The sequence below is a fragment of the Catharus ustulatus genome, chromosome Z (genome assembly GCF_009819885.2).
Source record: "Catharus ustulatus isolate bCatUst1 chromosome Z, bCatUst1.pri.v2, whole genome shotgun sequence".
Classification (NCBI taxonomy): domain Eukaryota; kingdom Metazoa; phylum Chordata; class Aves; order Passeriformes; family Turdidae; genus Catharus; species Catharus ustulatus.
This window is the reverse complement of record NC_046262.2, coordinates 3,211,877-3,230,563: the sequence shown is the minus strand read 5'-3', so window position 1 is coordinate 3,230,563 and position 18,687 is coordinate 3,211,877. Positions and strand designations below refer to the sequence as shown.

The 18,687-nt window shown below is 42.2% G+C and overlaps 1 protein-coding gene across 3 annotated transcripts in view; it reads left to right on the top strand.

Annotated features, from left to right (window-relative positions):
- The window catches only part of SETBP1 (SET binding protein 1), a 268,383-nt gene that overhangs the window by 237,986 nt on the left and 11,710 nt on the right, over positions 1–18,687 (top strand). The gene's annotated exons all lie outside the window — the stretch shown is intronic.

Below are 18,687 nucleotides of genomic sequence, written 5' to 3'. Positions count from 1 at the left end.
TCGCCACCTGGGCTGCCAAGGCTGCTGCTACTGGCTACTCCCAAGCATTCCACCAGAAAACATGGGCAAACCTTTGGCGTCTCCAAAAATCAGGCTGTTTGCACAGTGATGTATGAAATCGCTCTGTTTGATTTCTCAAGGCTCTTTACAAGCAGTGGTGTCTCTGTCCTGCATTGCCTTACTCTGTTCAGCCTCTGAGCACCACCCAAACCCTGAAGAAAGCAATAACATTGTTAATCTCCATTCATTAGTGCAACTAATGATTGAACAGGAGGATGGGATGAATTGAAAACATGGGCTTGAAGCTGAAAACAGTCATCCCAGCCCCTGCGTTCCTCACAGTTCTCTTAGTCCCTTGCAAACCTTTCCTTTCCCTCCCACCCTGCTGCCAAGACATGGGACCCCCTCTGCTCAGCATCATCCTGGGAACAGCCACACATTGCCTGAACAAGAAGGTTCATGTTGGACTTTGGAGGACTATCCAACCACCTCCTGTTTTTGCAGCACCTAACTATCTTCCTTCCTATAAAAATCTTGTTCAAAAAAAGAAAAAAAAAAAAGAAAAGAAAAAGAAAATAAGAAGAAAAGAAAACCAGTACTTAGGCTTCCTAATTTTAAGCTGATTACTGATTGTAAAATCAGTGGTGTTAAAAATGGTTATCTATGTGCTGTTTCTGATAGTTTCCCCGTGGGAGCAGCTTGGAGCCTGCTCTGCCAGCACTTTTTTCTCACAGAATTGAAACCTGCAGGGTATTGCATGTTCTCTAAGTGCTGAAGTAAAACAATACTGAGGGTGCTAAGGACCTGTCTGGAGCCCTTCAGCACCTGGCAAGATCAATCTATAAGTTATGCCTCTCCCCTCCTAACAAAAATGGCTTTTTTGGAGTGGGAAAAAAAAAAAACCAACAAAAATTCCTCCCCAAAATATGTTATCTGCCAGTCTGCCTTTGCAAGACAGGCTGTAATTGAATCCCAGCTGAATGCAGCTGCAAGTGGGGTGAGGTGCCAGCGCCATAAGCAGCATCTGGAAAACCACAGAGGGCTGCAGAGCTGAGTTGCATAAACTGGGAAGCTCTTTAAAATATCTGCATGCATGTATGTGTATGTGTTTTGTGCAGGGGTACCAAAAAAAAAACCCAGAAAAAAGCAAGCAGAGGGTTTGAGGCCAGCACAGCAGCCTCTCAGTCGCAGAAAATGGCGACTGAGGGAGTCCTCAGCTCCCAAACCCTCTGGCTCCTCGAGCATCCTGCGGCGCCCTGCGACCGTGACCCTCCCACATCTTTGTTCCTGGCCGTGCCCTGCTCCTGAGCACCAGCCTGAGACTGTTTACTCCTTCCCTCCATCTCTCCGAGGGATATGATTCACACGTTTTCAGATTTATTTGAGCAAAATGCAATAAATATGCCGCTTCAATTTTAACTGCTGGAATGTAGCCAGGGTTTTTAATGAATCTGGCCTGTGCGATTGAAGTGGTCCAGGATCTCAAAAGCTCTGGGCACTGTTAGATTATACACACAGACATCCACACACACATATCTTCCCCCACCTCCCTTTCCCTTGGGGCTCTGTGAGTCACATGCGACTGCAGGTTTTTCAGATTCAGCTCTGGTTAAAATTAGCAAAAGCCTTTATTATTCAAGAAGAGGAAGGATTCCTATCACAGCTGCTGAGAACTGCCATATTTTTCTTGTACTTGCTGCATCGACCTATTATAGTTTAGCTTTATCTGTTATGCTTTGTTTCCCTAAAATATAGTAGCAGGGCTTGGTCCTGTCAACACTGAATTTTAATTACAAGTTCATGAAGATCACTGCATTAATCTGTAGCTGGACCATCATGGATTTTGTTTGTCTGCAACTGGCATCTCTACAGTTTCAATCATTTATAGTGATGCTTTACAAGAGGGTCTGCTCTGACCAAGCCACTAGTTTTGCAAGCTTCAACAAAAGATGTATTTCAAACACCTTGTTTTAGTGATCAGAGCAGGTGACAAAGGGCTTTCACACCAACATCTGAATGCAAATAACTCACGTGTGGATGTATAAAGTCGCCTACCAGATTCACTCAATTCACAAGCCGCGTTCATTTGAAAGGAAAAGCAAAACAAGGAAAATGAGTTATGATAGAGTAAATACAGCCCATGTCAACTCAGCAGGAAGGTTTTGGCCGGATCCCAGGAGACACAGGACCGAAATTGCCACGACCCGTGGGAACAGGCCTGCTCTGGTAGGAATACAGTGTCACTGCTGGAGCTCCTCCATTCCTAGTGGGCCCAAACCGAGGCGCACTGCCAGGGCCACATGGAAAAACCAGAGGATGTCAATTCTCCTGTGCCTCCATCTGCGGATAATTGGTTGAGCACTAAAATTCGAAAGGAAAATTTTGTTTTAGAAAGATGATAAAGAGAACAAACAAAAGACAGGAAATTAAAATTTATGTAAACACAGTGGTTCCCAGAGCAACCATAAATGAGCCACATTGCATATATAGACGAAGGCATAAAAGTTAATACCATGTGCAGCAATACCATACACTACGTAGGTGCCCCTGGGACTGTGTTACATTAGCTACGGGACCCATCATTTTGAATGGTTTGACTTTTACGCTTTTAAAGCCTCAAACACAACGTTGCAGCAACGCCAGGTGGGAATAGGGCATTTGCTGTTTATTTGTTTGTTTGCGTGAAAAGAGAAAGGACTGTTTGAACAGAATGAGAGACAAGCTGTAATTTTTTTTTCCCTTTGCATACCAGAGACAAAGGTTGCAGGCTTTGATTTGGAGATATCTGAGTAGTTTTGCTGGGGTATTCCTTCTCACCGGTTTAGTACCCACAAAGTGAGATGGCAGGAGCAGAGAACAGAGAATCTAATCTCCTGTCAAGATAGGGCAGCGTCTGCTCAAACAATGTACTATAGCACAACATAAAGCACAAGGCTTTTCCCTAAGTAAATGTGGGAGTGCAAAAGGGATTGATTTAGCCATGTAAAGTGTCAGTCCTGAAATGCCTAGACTGCTTGGAAACATGCCTCCTGCTTGCTCTTCTATTTTTTGCAAGTGGTTATCCTGAGTTTGATTCTCTGCTCCCTCATGCAGTTGTTGACATCAGTAACATGGGTGTAAAATGTCACCCGATCAGAAGGCAGCCGGCATTCACCTTGCATTTGTATTCATGACTATACAAGGAAGAGGGCAGCACCAGGTCAGGCCCACTGAGATCCACAGAGATTACTTTGTCAATGTGGGATGTTTATGTTCTGATGGGGTGTTTTATAATCGACTCTTAAAACTCTGCCGCAGCCTATTTGTTCTGGTTTCGCGGCAGGGCAGATCAGAACACAGGAACTGTTTCAGTTTTCCACTGTCACTGTTCTTAAATTTTTGTTCCATTTTGTTGTTTTTTCTTTTAAGACAAAGCAGTGCCTTCTCCCACCGCTTCATTTTTTTTCTCAAAATTTCCAAAATATAAAGCATTTGGTCCAGGATCAGCATTTGGTTTAGGTCTAGACTTGGGCTGCCAAGTCTGCTTACCCACTGGTGCTTACCCATGCCACACAGAAACCATTCCTGGGAGCAAGTGCCCCTCCTTTCTGTCTCACACCAGTCCCAGCTTCTTGCCACACTGAGGCACCCACATAACACCCATAACAAGACCTCCTAAGAGCCCTCCCTCCCTGTCCCCATCTGTGGTGGGTTGACCTTGATCACCTGCCTTGCACCCACTCAGCTGCGCTGTCACTCCCACTTTTCAACAAGATGTTTTTGGTTTCTTTTAAAGTGAAAAATCTTGTAAAGATGGCAACTGAAAAAAGTTAACAGCCAAAATTTGCACTGGACGTTGTCCATCTGTGAAGATGACGTGATGAATGTGTAAGATCTGCAGAGAAAATGTGAGTTGCAGGAGGGAACAAATACAGCACATGATCCAGGTGCACTGCTGCAGTGGAACCTGGGCTTGCACCCCTTGGTCATCAGCACCACCTACTGACACCTTCCTCTGCCAGGTTCCTCTGTCCTGCTCCATCCTGGCAGTGCCAAACCAGGCTGTGTGGTGCCATCTGTGTCTCCATGCCTGTGCTCCAGAGGAGAGGCATTGCTTGCACCCATCCTAGCAATAACTCTGAGATGGAGTCGGTGTTCGGGGGCTGGGTTGGGGAACAGGAGTGTGACACGTAAAATCACAGAGTCATTTAGGTGGAAAAGCCCTCCAAGACCATGAGTGCTGCTGTTCCCCCAGCACTCCCAAGGCCACCACTAACCCATGACCCCAAGTGCCACATCACATAGCTTTTAAATCCCTACAGGGATGGGGACAGCTTGGGCAGCTGTGCCAGGGTGTTGGGTCTTGACCGCCCTTCCAATGAAGAAATTTTTCCCAATATCCAGTCTAAATCCCTCATGGAACTTGAGGGCATTTCTCCTTGTTCTATCACCAAGCTGCATGTCTTGCTGACTTGCTGTTAGGTGGTGGTGAGATTGTTTGCCTGCCACTCATGGGTTGACTTCTGAAAGTGTGTGTGGGTTTGAACCAGCCAGTGTGGGTAACTCAGGGGCAGTTAATTGTACTCAAGCAAAAGCATCTAGCTCAAGTATCATGATTTGACCTCTGGAGATGTCTCCTTCTCTCTGTTGATCATCTGAACTACTAAAATAACTTAGCTTAGACACCACTGAGTGATTTGAAAACATTTTGTGTGTTTCTATTTCCTACTCGTTTTTTGTTCTTAACTCTTTTTCTTCCTTTCTCTGTCTACTGATGAGGCTCATTTCTCATTTTGTATGTCTGTGTTACTTGCACAGTTGAGACCCCAGCCTTCATTGAAGTCAAATGCTTCAGATAATTAATAATAATAAAAAAGGAGAGTGATATACTCTTTGTACAAAAATTTAATTTTTTTTTCTAATTCCTGTTCAGTTGAAACAGCTCATTTCTCTTGAAACGCAATTGAAATGCCATTAGTATTTTCATTAGCATGATGACTGATGATACAAGGCAGGCAAGTAGATTTTGGGCCCAGGCTGATAAATGTCCATGACGTTTTTGTAAGTCTGTGCTAAACACTTCAGAAGTCACATGCCAAGTAGTTCCAGATCGTTTGAAAAAACAGAAGACTTTTTTCTCCCCGCTTTAACTCCTGGAATGAGAAACAGCCGCACAGCGATCCAGAAATAGCACAGCAAGCCCTGGAAATGCCCACCAGTTGCTCAACACTTTTTTTCTTCATTTAAACAGTTAATCTTCATCAATGAAGATATTTTACTCATGCGTCTTTGGCATTTCATGGGGGATTTTTTTTCTATCTCTGAGGATTCACAACTCTAGATGAAATGGCTCTTTTGTTTGTGGGAAGGAGAGAAATTCCTGTGGAAAAACCCAGCTTAGGACAAAACCATAACTTAGGCTGCCTTGAGAGGCTTTTTTTTTTTTCTTTTCTGTGAGAGAGGTTGAGTTGGATTTAAGTGATACGTGTGGGTAAGTCATCATGGTGGTTTTGCTTCCAGAGTATTTTACCAACACTAAATGAACGATGAAGAATGGATAAACAAGAGGGGAGAGGAAATGTTAAGCTTAGTTAGCTGTCTCATCATTCTGAGACGTATTGCCTTTTTTGCTCTGAGGTAGTTTCAAACACAGATGAAGCAAATTATGCACTTAGGAATGGCTTGTTCTTCTATCAGTTGGATAGGCTATATTTGTTTCATTGATTTCTTCTGTGCAGAACAGCAATTGTAGAGCTGGATTCTATAAATTCCTGTGTTTTTCTCTCACCTGCAATTTTAAAACGGCGATTTGACAGATATTATCATTATTATTATTACCATTATCATTATTATCATTATTATTAAATTTTATGCTCTGTTTGCTGGAAATAGAAATACATGCTTGCTTCTTTATAATGTGAAGACAAAGCTCCTTGCCTTGGGGCAGGAAAAAAAATTCCTAATTTCAGCCTGGGTGACAAAACCCTCCGAAAGGATCAGAGGACATTTCCATGGTTTAAATTTCCTGCCCATACACCTTGATGCATCACAGCCATTTTACCTCCTGCTCAGGGAAGAGTTGACAGGACGTGTTTGTGCTGCTCCCTCGTAGGTGACAAGGGGATATTTACAGTGATGAGATATTTTCCTACCCACAAGAGACTTTGGGGCAGGCAAAGAGTGAAGGCTGAGGACTTGATTCACTTGCCCACACATAGTTGTCAACTGTCATTTGAGATGCCTGGAATATCCTGCCTGGCCTCCAGCTGCTCTTGCAGAAGGGCAGAGGTCTTGTCTCAAGCCCTTTATCATATCTGCCAGCCTCCCTCGGATGTTTCAAATACCTCAGGGCATTTCAAATACAACCAGGTGCCTGCACAGACTTCAGACTCCTGGCCCAGAGATGCACCACCCACATTTGAGCCTCTCCTTTTGAGTGGGAGGAATTTACACTTGAGTGGTGATTTGGCCACAGAGCTTCAGGAGGAGGATGGCTGCTCTCACCCAAATCTGGATAAGCACAGCGTAAGATTGCTGCCTGAGTTAGTTTTCTCAGCTTTCATTATGGTCTGTGAAAGTTTGCCTAATGGAGCCTGGAGCATAAATAATCTTGCACTAAAGTAGGCCCCACTTTTTCAGCTGAAACGCCCACTCCACTCTTCTGACTGCACTAATTTCATCTTTGTAGCTTTAAATACATAGCTCTCTTGTAGAAACATGAGTTGCTGCCACCTAAAGTGAGATGAACCCACTATTCCCTTTGTTATTAAAAGAGAACACTGTCAGGAGGGTGTTAAGTACAAATCCAAAGATTTGTTTATGAAGAGAAAATTCAAAACATTGAATTTGATTGAGCTGTTTTCCTGGGCACATGTCCCAGTAGGAACAAACAAGGCCTGAGTTCCTTTTTACACCCAAACTGCTAAATAAAGTCCCTTTAGATTTCTTCTTTCCAGAATTCTATATTTTCTGCAAAGCTTACCAAGGCCAGCTTTTACAAACAATTGTCTGAAACTGAGACCTATCCTCATGTCAGTCTGTACTGTTCAGGACACAGAGTCCTGAACAAAGAAAGTACACTACTAACCTAATTTTAGGCATAAAGGTTGGAGAACTTGTGCTTGTCAGTTTCCTGACATTCGTTGTTTTTTCCATAGGGCTATGACCTGACCAAACTCTCAGTGAGGGCCAGAATTTCAGCAGATTCTGTCTCTGTTCCATCTTTGCTTTTGTACAATAAAATTCTGCCATCCCAGGAAAGGAGTCATAATTAAAAAAAAAAAAAAAAAAGCTTTGCTTGCATTATCTTTGCTTCATCGTGATGTTCTTTCAGAGAGGATGCTTAAAGGGAACATACTCCTACCCTGATCCACCAGTCTGTATTTTGTCTGCCTGGTGCTATAAAATAAGCGTACAAGGCTATGGGGAGAGCAGTTCACTGCTTGGAGAACCTAAAATACTCTCTTTTGGCTCCAGTAAATGTGAAAACTGAAGACAAGCTTGCACCAAAGCCATGAAGAAAAGCTCTCTGCAAATTTAGAGTGACTCAAGCTTAGATGTGCAACCCCAAAGTTGATAGCATAACTCCAAATGTCTGTGCTTAAGCACATTTAGGCTTTTCCATGTATGCTCTTTCTTCTGGTTCTTGTCAATCTGCTTCTCACACATGTCTGTAATAAGTGATTTCCCTCCTCCAACTTCTTTCCAATCTATTCTTTGTCTCCTATTTCCATCTATTTCCCTATTTCATTCCACTTCTCACTCTTCACCTCTTTAACCTTTTCTCCATCAGTCATATCCCTGCTTGTGTCTCTGCTCCACAGAGGCACTCTCTGACCTTATTATATGTGGTCTCTCTGCCATCCTTCTTCCACTGTTGTAGGAAGCAGTCTCCAGCAAGAATTCTAATGAAAAACACTCTGGGTAAAGTATTTCCTTCGGAATTTTCCTTTTAAAAGAATGTAAAACTGAAGATTTTACACTAAGGTTCATATCAGAACATTAGTGTGTCACTGGGTTTTTTTAACTGGACAAAAGCAAAAGAAGGCACTTCAAGGAAAATTCTGATTTTCCTATCTGACTGTCTTTTCTCTATTCATAGGAAGACTGAACTATTTAAATAAAACCAAACATTGTACTGTCTTTGATAATTTTCACATATTTTAGTAGTTTTCAAATGCTGTTTAACTTATTTGGTGCTGAGTTTAATAGTCAATAATACTCATGAGCTTTCCTCTGCATCTATTTAAACAGATTTCAGTTTTCCTAATAAAGTCAATTACTGTACTTTTCTTCATGAAAGGTGAGAAAAACATCCCTTATCTACTGATCTGAAATAAAGAAGAAGAACAATAGATTCACTGCCAGTGTGCATTATTTTTCATCTCCATTGCTGATAAAGAAAGCACTCATTTAATGATAAATCAGCAGTAAAGTGGGGTGAATGGGCTCGGATTTTAAAATAAAGCCAACATGAGACCTTCTAAAAATAAAAAGGCCTCTGTTACAATGGAGTTTTACCTCTTCTAGATTGCAGGGTCCATGGAGACTCCTATTAAGTGCTGAGATTTCACTTCAAATGCATGTCATACTCAGAGTATTTCTGATTGTATGAACTGTGGCACAGCTTATTACAGACAAAGAAGAAAAATGAAATTGCTCTGCTGCCCTGCCCAGCAGGGAAAATGCTGACTTAGAAATCAGCAGCTTTGGATGCTTTTGTCAGCCCTCTGACTTTCTGCCTATCCTCACCCCACCTGTCCCCAGTAACTTTGTGGTTTCTCAGCCACCCTCACCTGCAGCTGCAGGGAGTAGGGAGGTGTGGAGCCCTTGGGGGATCAGTTCTGACATTAGTGAATTAAGTTCCATGGTGGAGGTGCTCCCTTGGTTCTCTTCTTCTCCTTTTTTGAAACCAGGTGGATTTTTGGGTTTGAGCGACATCTCTGGCACAGTTTACTTCTCTAACACAGACATCACTGCAGGACTGCTTAAGTTGGTGTAGTGCAAATATAACATTTATGTTAGCAACAGAAATATATCAGCTGAATTAGTGCAGCAAACATACATTTCCTTATGCTAATGCATGCACAGAGAGAATGAAGCTGTTTCTGTAGGAACACTGTGTTTCCTTAGTGAAGGTCTCATCTGAACTCATTCAGCAAGATTTCTGCTAATTATTTTGATAGCTTCCCTTAGTTTTCATCACATTTTGTGCCATGGATGTGCCTGAAAAATGACTCCCATCGTTACACCAGCCCAGCCCTTGTGCATCATTTGTCCTCTCCCCACTGGCAACTTGACTCTTCTGGCTATGCTTCATGCCAGCACTCTCCTACCAGAGCTGCCAGTGTCCCATTTAATCTGTGATAAATACAAACTGCTCCCAACCCTACTTGCCTAGGGGATATCAGCTCTATCTGCCACATTTTAAAATGATCATCCCTGTTGTTTAGAAAAACAACAACTCAAAATACCACCCTTGACTTTTCTCATTACTTACAGACTGAAATTTCCCCATCTGTCTTTCCTCAGCTGTGTTCTTAAAAAGAAATCCTGTCTTCTGTTTTCCTTCTCTCCAGTGAGCAAATCCTCATCCACTGTGACAGCTCATCTTGGAATGACTACTTCTTCTGGATAGTTCCTTGATCCTACCTGGAGATCTTTTCATTTCTGCCCCTCAATGCACCTAATGGCTTTTCATGTTTTTTTTTAAAAAGAGCCCTTTGTCTCCCTTTTCCACCTAACCATCCTCCCTCAAACAATGCTTTTTCATTTCACCTCTTTCACAGAATTTAATTTTTACCCTCTGTGAGAGAATTTAGTTCTTCATCATTGTGTATTAAATTATTCATTTGCTGAGATATTTAACAGCAAACTTAATTTCTACAACCCTGTCAGTCTCTGTTTGTCCCTCCTGATTCTGTACATCTTCAACAACTGTAAACTTTAATTTTTTGTTCAACTTTAATTTTCAGTCTCTGAGCAGGAAAAGCTTTTGATTCTGGACCCTTTACCTTAAAACTCTGTTCACAAGGCCTGGGAACCCAGAGCCTTTGACTCTGAATTAGTCTTTTGACCCCTCGAGTTTTCCTTTGATTAAATTTATTTATTGCTGTCATCCACATATAACTACTGTGTTCTTTTGCTTTGATCCAACTTCCACTGAAAATCCTAATTTCACATGTTCATTACTTTCCGGCATTTAAAAAAAAAAAGATTAAATTGATGGCTTCTTCCATGATATTTTGGAATCCCAGTCCCACCCTGTTTGAAGGGCTGGGGACCTGGAAAGGGCACACAGTGGGGCTGGAGGGAACAGGGCAGCAGGACTTTTACAGTCACCTGCATGACTGCCCTGGGCTGTTAACTGCTCCCACAAGCTCCATTAAGTGTTCATCTTGGAATTCACTAAAGACTGAGCTTGCAGGCACACAGACTTCATCTCCAGTGACTGGGGATGCATATCCCTTATCCTTCAGTCTCCTGACTCACCCTGGCAATATGCAGAGAAGGAAGAAGGTCTGTGATTCTTCCTGTACTGGTACAGGAAAGAGAAAATCCAAAGCAAAACCAAAGGGCAAAGAAGAGCAAGACTGCATCTGCCAGGAAGTCTAATTCACCACAAATATAGAAAAAAAGACAGGAGATTGCTCTTTAAAAATTCAACTTGATCATCCTCTTAGGCTACAGCTCCAGGCAGAAGTTGGGGATTCTCCACCTCTACTCTCCTGTGATGAGACCCCACCTGCAGTGATGCGTCCAGCTCTGGAGCCCCCAACACTAGAAAGAGTTGGTAGAAGTCCAAAGGAGTCATAAAGGTGCTCAGAGGGATAGAACCTCTCTGCTCTGGAGCCAGGCTGGAAGAGCTGGGGGTGTTTACCTAGAGAAGAATCTAGGGATACCTTAGAGGCCCTTCCAGCACCTAAAGGGGCTCCAAGAGAGCTGGAGAAGGATCTTGGAAAGGGTCTGTAGTGATAACACAAAGGTGGAATGGCCTCACACTGACAGAGTGCAGGGTAAAACAAGATATTAGGAAGAAATTCTTACCTACATTTTATGGCTGAGCAATGGAGTCTTGGGACTCCTCCTGATGATCAGAAAAATGATGTTTTCTTACCCTGTTCTCCTGGGGTCTAATCCTTTCGTTGATGATGCTGACAACTACATAGTTGTCAAATACTGCATGTCATTACATGCAGCTCCACATGGCCCTGGCACCCTTGTCCCCACACTGGAAGAGGATCTGAAGCCTCCCCAGACAATCCCACATCTGCACAGAGCCACAGCAGTTGCTCTGCTTGCTGAAGAGATGCCTTGCCAGGCTTCAGGTATTGCAGCAGTTACCACTGTGCTCCCTGTCAGGAAACACAATTATCTTCATAAAGAAGGGAAGACTCACACTGCATCTCTTGAACACAGGCACGGATTCACCCAAGTAGAAAGGAATGGCAAGATGCATTTAACCTCATTAGTTTCAGTAGGGCTGACTTTGTGCAATCCATCAGTGTACAAATACATTAGGGGAACTAAACTATTTCCACATCTCATTTACATAATGGATGGGATGTGAAATGAGTCCTATGGAGGAGAAGTGCCCTGGAGGCACTAAAGTTTATCACAATATGTAAGAGTTCTTTTAGATCATTGCATTAAATTTCCACTAACAAGATAACAAATTAATTGTCTGCATTACTGTACTAACCCAAAGCGGATAAAGTGTATGATTTCAGCAGAGGAAGGCAGCTGTTTAAGACAGCTTGGTGTTTATAGGAGGAGGCAGAAGAGATTAGTGTGTCTCCCAGCATTTGTGTGCCATGATGCCAGCCCTCCTCCTGCCCCTTTAAGAAATCTGGCTCTTCTCTAATCTGATGTAGGACTTGAGCTTTATTAGTGAAGTGAGGGAGAATGAGTAAATCAACTGTATCAGACAAGCCTCAGGACATCTGGAAATTGATCATTCTGCAGAAATAAGCACTCTGTGTTTATTAGCTGGGAGTTCATCACTATCACTTCTTTTTATTCAATTCCTAAGAGATTTCAAAGCTATCATCATAGTATTAGCTCTTCTGACTGTGCTACTGGAGATAAAGATCAGAAGATCTATCTAATGATGGCTTTCTCAGTCTCCCTCTTTCCTTCTCTAAAGCTATTCTGATTAAAAAAAAAAAAAAAGTAGGAAAATAGCTAGAGTGAAATAAAGCAGACTTCATCTCTTAAAATTTTGCCTATTGGCAATGGGAGTAATTTTTTTTGTATTATTATTCCACAGGCACTTGGTTTTATTCAGGGGGACACATTCTGCAAAATAGAAAATCCCTCTTAAAAAAGGTGGAATTTGAAGTTTTTAATGTGGTGGTGGAAAAGGGAGGAAGATAAAAGGACTTAAAGTCATAAAGCAGTGCTTTACATAGAAAGTACAGTTATTTTAAATGATAATACACGTCAAATAGAATCCAGGGAAATTACTTCCATAAGTTAGAAAGGTAATAATATTACTTTAAGAAGAATAATTACTTTCCTTAACTACATTTATCACATAGTAATTCAGTTCTCCCTTCTGGAATATGATGCAATGCCAAACTTTTGACTGATTTATTTAAAACCAGCCTTAAGAAAAGATTCACCAAGATATGAGGTTTCTTCTGGTTCTTTATTCCGAAGTTATCAAAATGCAAATACTATGACTAACTACATGTTTAGACGTGCATTCCTGTACAGCTGCATTGCGTAGCTTCATTGTGCAAAGACACTGGGAGGAAAAAAAACATCTGCAAGAGTTTTCCAATAACAATGGTCAGACGCATAAACAATTTAAGTATAGCTCTGGATTTCCAGAAATCTGTGGGGAGTACAAATCCAATCCAATGAACTCTCTGAAGAAAAATATTTCCTAGCAGAAGCTTCACTGAGATCGATTTTTATCAGCTGATTTTTCTATGTTTTCCAATGGCAAATTAACATTTATTATCTCTTTTGGGCTGGCACTTTGAGTTCCAGCCTGGGTGCACATTGTGCTAGATTCTGTACACAGATTAAAGAAGAAAAGGTGCACGTTGTCCAAGAGTCTTTTTGTGCAAGTACACGATGAGAGAAAACAAAAGATGAATGCAATAAGCAGGGTGATCATGATTTAACAGTAAAACAAGGCGTGTAAATTATTCCATTTGTACAGAGCCCAGCACAATGCAGTTCGACCACATTTCTTGAGAAGTTAGCACTTAATAATAGTGGCAATAATTACCAGGTCTTCAAAATTAATATATTAATACCAGTTGGAGCTCACAAGTTGCTTAGCCAGAGGATGAAAAATGCTTTAAATCTTTAGATAAAGGCCATTTTCAAGTCAGCATTGTCTACCCTCCTACACAAGCTTTCTGCCAGCTTGCCCTGAACTAAAATCGTGCTTCTCTTGAATCACCTTTTTACTCATGATTACGGTTATTATTTCTTTATAGTCATGCCATCACTGTTTTAAGCTCTTGATAAACTCATTTGTGTTTGCCTCAGCTTTTGAAGCTGTCCTTTCCCTGTGCCCTTTCTCATTATATACATAATAATTGATTTCCTTCCTGCTTTGCTGCCCATTGTTCACTTGCATGTGCATGTGGTGCTGTCTGTGCTACCAGTAGGACTCAGGGGAATTAAGCTATGGGATGAAAAGGGTTCTAATTTGGAGGAAATGCACGAAGATTAACAAATAAGTGATAAATAAGGTCAGAATCAGGCCAAGAGGATACATCATAGAATCCCAGAATGGTTTGGATGGGAAGGGACCTTAAATACCATCTTGTTTCAACTCCTCTGCAATGGTCAGAGACACCTTACACTATCCCAGGTTGTTCCAAGCCCCATCCAACCTGGCCTGAGGCACTTCCAGGGATCCAGGGGCAGCCACAGCTTCCCTGGGCACCCTGTGCCAGGGCCTGCCCACCCTCACAGGGAAGCATTTATTTGTAATATCTATAATGCCCCTCTTGGAATTTAAATCAGTTCCTCTTTGTCCTACCACTCTCTGGCAGTGCCAAAAAAGTGACTCTTCAGAATTTTTTTAAGCTCCTTCAAATATTGGAAGGGGCTCTATGGTCTCCCCAGAACCTTCTCTTCTCCAGTCTGAGCAACTCTCATCTCTTCTCAGCCTCTCTCCATAGCAAAGGTGCTCCTGCTCTCACAGAAGGTAGGGGCTAGCGGCAAAGGCTAAAATATACTGATACAATGAATGAGTAAATTTTAAACTCTTACTTCTCTGTGATGGTGTTGCCAATTATTTATTTTCACCTGATGCATAGATGGGTTGAACTAGGACCTTCTCTTACCTAGGGCCTTCTGAGCAGAGCACTCCAAGTGAGAAGAAAAAGTCCAACGAGAGGTGGTGATAGCAGACCAGGAGGTCTATCCACTGAAGGGCACATTCCATTACTGCAGCACGCATCAGTGCCTTGTGAGCAAATTGCTGCAGCTCAGTGTTTCCAGCAATGCCTCTGAAATTCTGTTTGCATTCTGATATCCATGGAAGAAAACTGATGGTTCTCCCTTATTGACTGCTCCAGATCCACAAATTACTCTTCTTCCTCAGTATAGATGAGGTTTTGAGTGAGGTGAGGGATACAGGCTGAAGAAAAAAAGCTCCTAAAACGAGAGACATATGTCTGAACCCATGATTCACCGGTGATGAGCTGCAATTGGGCCATGTAGACTTTGAAGTAATTCATTACATTTGTATCTCTTCTGTAGGGGGAGGGCTTTCCTCAATGATTTGTATGACCTTGCTAAACCCAGATAGGTGGTAATTGAGCAGCAACTACTTCTTCAGAAGAAACAGAATAAAAATATTGAAAATATTGACTCACCCCAAAGGCAGTGAGCAGCACTTTGGTCTTTGACCTTTAAGCATCCTAGGGTAGTCAATAACCTGGCTGTTAGATGCTGTGCCTGCCACTGATTTTGATTTGGGAGTAGTTTAACCTTGAACCAAGATCTAAGTAACCACGGCAACAGGAAGTTGGCCTCTCCATCCAAGGAGTGGGGATCCATAAATCAAGGTCCCTAATGCAAACACTGTGTGCAGGTAGAGATTTGAGAGGATAAGTGGTTTGTGGGGGATTACCTTTGAAAAAATGAATGATTGTCCCTTGATATGTTGAAACACAGCTTCACAGACTTTTTTCTTTTTTTATCAATAGAGGTCAACAGGTTACAGCTGCATGTTTTCATACAGCTCTTTATATAGGCCCTTCAGTTTAATTAGAACCAGATGTTGAATTTATGAGGTTGTTAGCATTATTATGTACCATATGCACATGCATATATGTGTGTGTGTATTGATACATGCACCCACATGTGCACTTTCCTTGTGCACCCACTACACTCATGAATTAATATTGTTAAGGCACAAACCCAAGCACTGTGTAGTGGTGAAACCTCAGGTGTGCATACACACAGTTCCAAAGGGTAATTACCTAGTCAAATATCACTTATTCTATGGGACACTGCTTTATTCAATATATTGAGCTCACCTAATGAACAGCTATTTGGGAGCTGGATTTTCCTTTTGCTATTCAGTGCGTGACATCATGTCTCATTTATTCCACATTTCTAAGCCTTGGTATGAATAGATGAATGTTTCATGAATGTTGATAATTTTATTTTCACAGCACTGCTCTTGAGATGAGGGGTATATTATTGTTCTCATTTGCACTAGAGAAGCCGAGCAGAGAGAGATTGAAGTTTAATGGATACAATTTGAGATGCTTAGTACTAGATTTGAGGTTCTGGAAAGATGTGTGGTCTAATAGGCAGAGACTGCTCTGTTTATCTCCACCAAGCTGTGACCTGTAACGCTGTCTCACTTATGACCATTTCTGCCCTTTCTTGCCTCCCTCAAATCCACTAGCTGATACCAGGTCAGGGTTTCATCAGGATCCTATCCCAAACTGGCCCATTCTGTAGCACCATCTTCCAGACTCCTCTTACTGTAGCATTTCTGTGCCTGAAGCTGATATAGATTTCTTCGACAGTTTCTGACACAACCTGAGAATCTGCTGATACTTCTCATTTTATAGGCCAGAAACAAGTTCATATGGATGGTTCATAGCAGCTCCAAATAGCAAATATAAAGAATTTTTGGTTGTAGTATGGAGAAGCTGTGCACAGTGAAGAGACACAAAAGGGAAAAGGGTCTGGAGCAGCTGAGAGAGCTGGGGGGCTCAGTCTGGAGAAAAAGATACTCAAGGGGAACCTTATCACTCTCTACAATTCCCTGACGGGAGGGTGCAGCCAGGTGGACTCTACTCCCAGGGAACAAGGGATAGACCAAGAGGAAAACTGTGCCAGGGGAGGTTTAAACTGTACATTAACTAAACTTTATTCTCAGAAAAGGCTGTCCAGCCTGACTCAGGCTCCCAGGGGCAGTGTTGGAGTTGGCACTTGGGAGCGTGGGTCAGTGGTCTTGGCAGTGGGGGAATTGATGATGTTAGGAATCTTTCTTGATGATTCTGTAGCTGTAGGTGTCAGACCACCAGTGGAAAGTCTTTGAGGAACCACCAGGTGCTATCCAGGGGTGAAAAGGGGATTCAGTGCTGCAGGGGATAAGGGCCCCCACCTGCTTACCTCACCTGCTGTGCCAGGAGGTTTGCTGCTGGCCTGGATCAGGAACATTGGAGAGACCAGATCAGAGTGGCAAATCAAACTCAGCAAAGATCTCAGGAGATTCTCATGGTTGACCAAGAAGCTCCTGAGTGATTCAGGTACAAAAGGGAAGCAAAAGAGACGTGGAAGCAGGTGACCCAAAGAACTAGAGCCACAAAGTTCAAGCATGCAGGGATGGGCTTAGGAAGGCAAAGTCCATCTGGAACTGACTCTAGGGCAAAACAAGCAATCAACAAGAAATGTTTTGATGGGTACCTAAAGCAGACAAAAATAGCCTGTGGAAAATATGGACCCCTTGTTAAATGAATCAGAGACCCTGGCTGAAAAAATCAGCAAAAGACTGATTGTCCTCTTTGCCTTGATCTCTCCTGGTAAGACTGGCCTTTGAGAATCCCAGGCCTGTAAGACTGGTGTGGAAAGAAAACCTGTTCTTGGAGGTAGATCTGATTAGGGAACAGTTATATGGACTGAACATGCATAAATCCATCGGATTTGGCAGGATGTACCCAAAGGTGCTGAGAGATCTGCCTGGCATCACTTTGAGGCTACTCTTGGTTGTTTTTGAAAGGTTGTGGTGACTGGAGAGGTTTCTGAGGGCTAGAAGAGAGGGAATATCAGTCCAGTAGGGTCAAGAAGAAAAAGCAAGGAAGCAGCAAGGCTGTTCAGTCTCTCCTCAATCCCTAGAATTTGATGGAGCAAGCAATTGTGATGAACATTTCCAAACATATGAAGGAGGCAAAGATGACCAAGAGTAGTTATTGCTGATCCGTGAAGGGGAAATCATGCCTCCCCAATCTGATGTTTCTTATCTTGACTTTAGCAAGAGTTCTGCCACTGAATTCTCTCAGCTGCCTGTAGACAAAATGATGAAACACAGGCAGGATGAATGAACACTGTGTCAAACTGAAAACTATCTGATCTCAGAGGGTTGTGATTGGTAGCACAAAATCCACTTAGAGACCAGTCAGTAGAGGTGCACCCCATGATATGGGGATTAAAAACTTTTAATATGTCAATTAATGAGCAGGGAGATGGGGTAGAGAACATCCTCAAAAAATCTGGAGAATTTCAGAACTCAGAGGAGTGGCTGATATGCTATGGACATACGGGAGAGAGTCCAGTGAGAGGCCACAAAGATTATTAAGAATCTGGGGTATCTCTCTTATGAGGAAAGGCTCAGAAAGATGGGATGCTCCACCTGGAGAAGAGAAGGCTCAGGGGCATTTTTTCTACATATGCAAATGTTTGATGGGAAAGATTAGAGAGGATGAAGCCAGGTTATTCTCAATACTGCCCAGTGGCAGGACAAGAGTCAATGGGCACAAGCTGAAACACGGTTACTCCTGAGAAGAGTAGATTTACTGAGAGTATGAACAGGTTGTAGAGAGAGGTTGTGGACTCTCCTTCCTTGGAGAAATTCTTATTTGGCCAGATGTGGTCCAGGGCCATCTCTGGATGACCCTGCCTGAGCAAGGTGAAATAGGCAAGGTGTCTCAAGAGAAGCTTTTCTGCTCTGTAATTTTTTTAATCATTGTATAATTTAGTTGTCAAAATCTGATGAACTTTATCTGAGGCTCCTGTGCAGGTTGAGATCTGAAAAAAAGAAGGAATTTATGAAGGATTAGCTCTGGTAAATGAATATCTGCCCTAATAATGTTGAAGTCCAACATCACTGAGACTGGGAGAGGTTTTCAAATTTCCATACCAGCAGTTTAAATTTCACATGTTTTCAAGCAAACAAAATGGTTAAAAACGATAAGAGTGTTTGAGAAACACTGTTGGTGGAGGAATTTTCCAGCCATAAGTGCATGACTTTTATTTTTCTGGAATATTTAACCTCTTTGGCATTTTTTTGCCACTTATTAAAAAAAAAATCATTTTATTGCCGTTTATTCTGCATTGTAAACTGTCAGTAGAAAGATATATGACAAAGAACTCTTTCTTTTTTTAACTCACTTCCCTTTGATGAGCTGCAAGGCAAATTTAATTAGGAAGGGAATTCCTGAAAAATAAATGTAATGTGCTTTGGATGGGAATTGCATATTGAGGTTGTTCCTGATACTT